This window comes from Saccostrea cucullata, unplaced genomic scaffold (genome assembly GCF_032062105.1).
Source record: "Saccostrea cucullata isolate Sc308-1 unplaced genomic scaffold, CSIRO_AGI_Scuc_v1 ctg14203, whole genome shotgun sequence".
Classification (NCBI taxonomy): Eukaryota; Metazoa; Mollusca; class Bivalvia; order Ostreida; family Ostreidae; genus Saccostrea; species Saccostrea cuccullata.
In genome coordinates this window covers 1-7,237 of record NW_026918990.1, presented here as the reverse complement: position 1 = coordinate 7,237, position 7,237 = coordinate 1, and the positions used below count along the sequence as shown (strand labels likewise).

General features: G+C 32.0%; 1 long non-coding RNA gene across 1 annotated transcript; it reads right to left on the bottom strand.

The window, feature by feature from the left end:
- Positions 1 to 1,022: 1,022 nt before the first annotated feature.
- Positions 1,023 to 4,902, bottom strand: LOC134276693 (uncharacterized). The gene is made up of 3 exons (XR_009994106.1): positions 4,699 to 4,902; positions 2,825 to 3,011; positions 1,023 to 1,910 (listed from the first exon to the last, which is right to left on the bottom strand). It is a non-coding gene; the product is annotated as an uncharacterized LOC134276693 (long non-coding RNA).
- Between the last annotated feature and the right edge of the window lie 2,335 nt (positions 4,903 to 7,237).

The window sequence follows — 7,237 nt, the reverse complement described above, 5'->3', positions numbered from 1 at the left end:
AAAATACATCGGGAATTCGTCGTTGTTTAGAACTTTTTTGTCAACAAGCACCTCTTTTATGTTTACCTAATATAAATTAATATAAGAGCATGTCTACGAGAAAACCATGCAAGAGGTTATGGGAGCAAGGTTCTCTGATCAACTTCATGTTTTGTGTGTAAATTTCTTCTATAATATGAAATATTTTTCCACAAAATTTTTTTCAGTGTGGTCTCACTTAAGCGGTTAAATCGACACTGTTACTAAAAATAGAATTCTTGGTCCTTACGCAGGGTGAAAACAGGAATTTTATAGGATTTTATATTTAAAAATTCAGCATTTTACCTGATTATGATATAAAATATCCATATATGGTTGAAAGTAACAAGATACACTTGTTTCGGAAAATTTTTCATAATCACAAACTGTGCCCTCGTTTAAGTGCAAAAAGGTCACAAATCTGGCATATTTCCAGATTTTTGAAAACTGGTGAAAATATTCACTTTTCAAAAACCTATAACTCAGAAAGTGACGCTTAGAATCAACCCAATCTCATACAAATTATTAGACAACATGTTTGTCTACATTATATAAAAAATCTGTCTTTGGACTCTCAAATATTTTGCTGTACTTTTAACTTAAAGTTGGACATTTTTTTGTGAATTTTCAAATTTTCTCATCCCTGAACTTCAGCAAGGAGTTATTTTGCTGATTTACATATTTTCAAAAATTTAAATTTTGCTGTTGAAAAATACCAGTATATTGTAAATTTTTGTTTTCAATCAATAATTATTTCTTAGGGGGTTAATTGGGGTTAATTTGGGGGGGGGGGGGTACCAGAATTGTATTATTCTATATTTTCTTTGAGCAGGGTGATATTCACATACTGCTTAGTACCTGTTTGTCAATCAGTAGACCAAGTGTGTTCTCTCTTATCTTAAAAAAAACTTGCTTGATAGATAATAAACATAGTACACTGGTATCCACTAATAAGTAAATGGCCCCCTTTTAATCTGGAGTTCACAAGGTCAAAGGTCAAGGGTTATAATTCTCGATATACCAGTATGTAGATTTTAATCATTCAAAATCGTGAGGACCCATTGTTTGACAGATATGAAATTTAGTACACTGGTTTCTTGAAAAGTAGAGGACCCCTTTAGATTTTGAGGTCACAATGTCAAAGGTCAAGGGTCAAACTGAACAAAAAGGAATATCAGAGCCATTTTCTTGACAGACATATTGTCATGGCAACAACCTCAAAATGAATGAACACAAAGTTTTAAAAATCAACAAATTAGAACATTAATTATTTTATAATCTTTAATTTCATTGCATATTAAAATTTGAATATTGCTCAATAACTAAGTATATTCAACAACAAAAAAATTACAATGCTTGACTGCTTCCTGATATTTTATATTCACTTCCAAAATTAAAATGACCTTGAAATTTTGTATGCTTGAAAAAAATCTACTTGCTTAAGTATACATCATGGTTCTAAATTAAGGTAAGATTTAAAAGAAAAAATCACAGTTTCCCCAAATCATATTATGAATTATATGCTTTACCTTTATACAGGAAATTAGTCTTTATAATAGTGTTATATTTGGTAAAACTAAAGCACTGTTGCCCTTGAACTTTGATCTTTTCTAAGATAACAAACACTTAAAATTTACTCTGAATTTCTGTGTTTTCCTGCAAGTGAAACCTGATACATATTAAATATCATTTGGGTTGATCTTGAGGTCTCAAGCTTCAAAATCTATAAGGTGTATCCAAACTATTCTATTCAGTATGACCCTATTTTCTTCCTATGTATATCATCCAATAACTGCTGGAGAAAATTTAACAAGCACTGAAATTTCCCCTTCTGGTTTAAAGAACAACTGGACTGTCTCCAAATACACAAAAGTAGTACTCAAAGCAGGTACCTGTGAAAAAACACAGTTTTCAAATTAAATTGAAATAAACCATACTAGACATATTCTAAGATTTTTCAAATAAATGTCATGTTTATGATAATGCTGCATTTAAATTTATCAATTGAGGAAAATGTCATCAAATGACTTGGGTATGATTCTTCACAAATTCTTCTGGCTATCTTGAAGAAAACAAGAGCTTCATATATCCTTGAAGTAAAGTAACAGAGAAGGGAAAAATGCATGTGGCGAATCGACAGACAGACAAGGCAATTCCTATCCATGTACTATAGTATACAGTTATGAAATGGGTATGAGGGAAATAGCAAATTAATGATTCCCCGAGGGAGGAAACTATTTCCCAGAGGAAATAGTTTTCTGCCGAGGAGAACTATAAATTTGCTATTTCCCGTGTTCCCATTCCATAACTTTTTTATTATACCGAAACAATGATAGGCGATTTAAATTTTTTTAACCAGATATTCCGACATTTCAAAAAAAAACTGTAGAGGCATAATTACAAATGCATGCGGTTTAACACATTGTATGATAAGTGAAGCATCGTGTCCTTAAACAATTAAATTATTTTTAAAAAAGTATTTTCACTGACATTTCGAAAAATTATTGTGTCTTCATTTTGGTAGAATTCAAGTATGATTTTGACATCACATGTCAAAATGTTACATTGCTAATAACATGACGTCACAGACTCGAGATTCCTTGAACGCTCCACCCACTGAACACTTTGATTGGTTAAAATTACTAATAAATATTCATGAGGGAGTAGTCCAAGGGAGCAACTCTGATTTTCCAGGGAGTAGTCTTCAGATGAGGGCAGTAGTCACTTATCGGGCAAATAGAGTTTTATGGTATTAATTTATACAGAGTAATTACAGTAGAGGTATAATAATATAACATATCTTTACCATTTCCTCAGCAGTTATAAGTAATTGGTAATGCTAATGCTGCATCTGCATTGTCTTTCCTCTTCTTATTTCTGGATTCTGTTCACAAAACAACATTGGAAACCCTATGTAGTAATTCTTTATAGCTCCACAGCTGAAAATCCCATTGTAAAGCCCAGTCCTAACCAGGGAAATGAATTTGAATAATCTGAAATTGCAAAAGAAATATAAGAATGAAAGGAAATATTCTTTACAAAGTATAATTTCCCAGACTTATATTTATAATATTAGTTATGTTTTAAACACTGTCAAGGAACACATGGTGACCTTTAATTTGAAAAGCCTGCACAAGTATTTGACAACTCTTTTTCCTTTAATCATATACATGTATGAAAAGCCGAAAATCATAACTGTAGCCCGATCTTCATAACATTTCATAAATATCTGAAAATAAATATTTTGTTTAATGTGATTCTTTAATAATGGTGCTTTAATTGACAGTGAAGACCCACCTATCCAATTCTTAATGTACCCTATTAGTAAACAGTCTTTGAAAACCCTTGACCTATTCAACTTTTCATTCCCTCTTCATCACCCCACAAAGGCTACTTATGCTATTTATAATTCTGCAGATGTGAATATTTTGCAATATTGTTGAATTTATACAGATATTTTTATTGCTACATGTACAAGTACCAACCTTGAAATTTCTCTTGACAGGTTTGCTAGGTATATATTCAGGTCCAGTACAATCACTAGATTTAGCTACGTAGGTATTTTTTATAGAAATAAATTACTTTGGTAGCTAAATAAAGCTACTTCTGGTAGGTAAATCAAGGCCGTAACTACCATTGAGGCAAGTGAGGCAAATGCCTCACTAAAAATTTATTAATAGAGTTTTCTGAAAATCAAAAATGTTTTACTTTGAGCTGTTTTATGTGTGCATCTTTCTACTAAATTAATAGTTATACTTTCAACAGTATTGTTTCAATTTCTGTTAATCAATAATCTCACCAGTATTTCATTATAGTTTAGATTGATCGATTAGTTATTGCTTTACGTCCCACAAGAGAATTTTTCACTCATATGGAGACGCTACCACTTGACTATGTAGAGTTTGCAAATTTTGTCCTAGACTTAGCACTTAGGTCTTTGAGCAGGGAGGAATAGTTTTCGTGCGAAAACCTACCTCGACACTGGACCTTGGCTTGTACGGTCTCATCCGAAGGACCGGTCTCCAAGTCCGAAAATGGGATTCGAACCCAAGTACGGATTGACTCAGTAAATTCTTACTTCGCGACTCTAGCCGGACGCTCTAACCACTGCGCCACGCGGCCGGGCGACCATCATAGTTTAGAAGGCATGTAAAAAAAAAATTAAAATGCGTAAACTTTCAAAAATTTTGTCTTATATTTGATTACTTAGTAAACCCACCTTTATAGGGACCCCTGCCCCCACCAAGCCTCCATCAGGACTTCTTTCCAAAGGATTCGAGTGGCTCCACGATCCTTGCCTCACTTAAAATTGGGGCCTAGTTACGGCCTTGTAAATAAAGGTAACTGAGTAGGTAAATAAAGCTACATATATAGCTATATCTAGTGATTGTACCACAGGGGCTTGTCACAAAATAGTTATCCTCTTTTAATAAAGTTACCCCTACTATAAAAATACACACTTGTGTATTTTTATAGTAGGGTTAACTTTATTAAAAGAATATACATGTAATTATTTCGTGACAAGCCCCTGTGATTGAATGACCTGATATTGTCTTGTAAAAAATTTTCTCTTGTCCATAATCAAGTCCCCATCAAAATTGTTTATTTATTTATTTATTTTTTACATATCAATAAGCCTTTTTATAAAGTACATAGTATTATAAACCAAGATCCACCTACCTGTTTCCTTTTCAAATTCAAACATTGTTGATTCGGTATCATCATCACTACATCCGTCTTGCTACCAAATGAATGTTTGCTGTCAGAATCATATTCATCAAAATCAGAGCCATAATCTGAAGACTCGTTGACAATTCACCCACTTGAATCTTTTTCTGAGGACGTACAAAACGGTAACAAAACGTCTCAGGATGCCATAATGTTTACACGTGGTTACGGAACCGTACTTCGATCCCGATGGTTTTCATAATTTTTTATGCATTCTATACATTAGGCCACTAATATATACGTAACAAATTACATTCACAGGAGGGACAATTTTCTTCAAATCACACATAATTTATGCCTAAAACGATTAGATGACATACATCTGTGCCACTCGGCACACCTCGGCCGATTACATCAAATCGATGTTTGATGTATGGTACCGTAGTCAGCCGAGGTGAGCCGAATGACATCTGTTTATAAACTTCGTAAACATAATCATTATCTACCTTCTCTACAGAAGAGCGCAACAGGGGAGATAATTCTAACAAAATCTAAATAAATCGTAAAATACGGTTTTTTTTTCACAGGAAAGCCAGGAAAAAATTATTTATAGCTTTTATAAAATTAAAAATAATTTTCATTGTTTATATTTGTAAATATTTTACACAAAATTCATTAAAATTACTGTTAAAAGTAAACCTTATAAAATCATGAACTTTTCCATCATTTGAATTTGAGGTAAGTTCATTACGGTATAACTTTTCTGTCCTTGAGAGTCCAAAGGTGGATTTTACATATTGTTGGGATAATATCCTAGAGATTCTTAAATGCACAAAATTGTGAAAAAAGAAGCGTCACTTTCTAAGAAATGTATCCCTGAATATTAACAAAAAATGAACCATTATCATTTCTTGGCACCATGCCAATATTTGTGCCCTCGGAACAGCCTTCTATATCGGGGTTTTACAAAAAAAAATGATTCCAACTTAATTTTAGGACTTAGTTCTATGAGAAAACATAGCCCTTTTATTTATATATTGTTTTTTCTTTTTTACTTTTAAATATTGAAATTGTCATTTTTACACCAACTTTTTTGCATTTTCCCTTGAATATTGACCAAAATGAATTCTTGGCTGTTACTAAAAATAGAAACATCTGATGCAAAAATAAACAACATATTTCTGACTCTCAATGGGTGCCCTTTAAGTTTATAATAAAAATTAGTTTGTTCTTGAGAGTGCCTACCAGAGCATTTTTCTATATATCTGCATGGTTTTCTTGTAGACAGGCTCTTAAGACAATAATCCCGGCATGATTAATCGTTCTGTAAACCAGGAAAAAAAATAAAAACAATGTTGAGTTACCTAGATAAGTATAAGTATAGCTTAATGTTGAAGCACTTACGTTACGAAGATTCAATTTGATAGTTTTTTTTCTTGTTTATCTCCAGTTGCACTACTTCCGAATGTACCTTTTATGATGCATTACCAGTCATAATTTTTGTATTATATGTTGTAGATATGTGCTAATTTTGTAAACTGGTGGGCCGTATTGCTTAAAGCATTTTATCTTAATTGACTGACAAGATCTTTATTTCATTCTTCATATAGAGATCACCTCCTCCCTTTGTTACCACATTAAAAAAAAACATTCAATGGATGGTGCTTGGACTTTCATGTTTTAGAAATATGTTCACTGAGACAAGTCCTTTCTTTCTGTGAAACATTTTTTTTTATCTTTTGACATTACCCTTTAAGCTTTGGACTTAGTTCCACTTACATACATGTATCTGAGAAACATAACTTTCGCCAAAAGCTGCCATACAAGTCGAGAGTGTCGGTATTTCATTGCTAAAATCTTGTATTCTTCTATTTATTTATATATTCAAATAAGATGTCTTCGAGTTAAAAGTCTTCTGTAAATGAATGCATTATATATGAATATCTAATAAAATATGTAAAGAAAAGCTACTTAGACTTTTTAATTTTTTTATTAGCATCATCTTATTTATTAATGATGCATCATTAAATATTTTTTTTATGAATTCTTGGTGTCTTTCAAGCAATGGTATATAAAGGCGGCGCAACCTCGAAGATTACGAATTTTTTACCTAAATGTACATGTAACTGAAAAAACAACTTTTTTTATATCAGCATTTGTCATCCAAAAATATATCATACAATTTGCTATTTTAACCCCATTCCTTAAGTTCTATGAAATTTCATAGTAAAATTTATATGAAATGTCCAAACAATTTATTAGTTGCGATGATATCAGAAAGGGGGTTGGTTTCCTTTTCTATCATGCTATAAGGTATCACCTGCTGGTAAAAAAAATGGTATAGACCTCTGAGATATTAAATTAATTATCATTAAAAAAAGAAATGCATTCAATGTTCTTGTTTTTAAATATATACCGAAAAAGTTTAGAGAAACAAGAAATATAAAAGCTAATGCCGATTTGTAGTAAGGGTGTTCAACGTTTGTCACGTAGAAAAGTGACGTTGATCATGACTGTGTGATACATGTAGATGTGAGCAAATAAATGTATG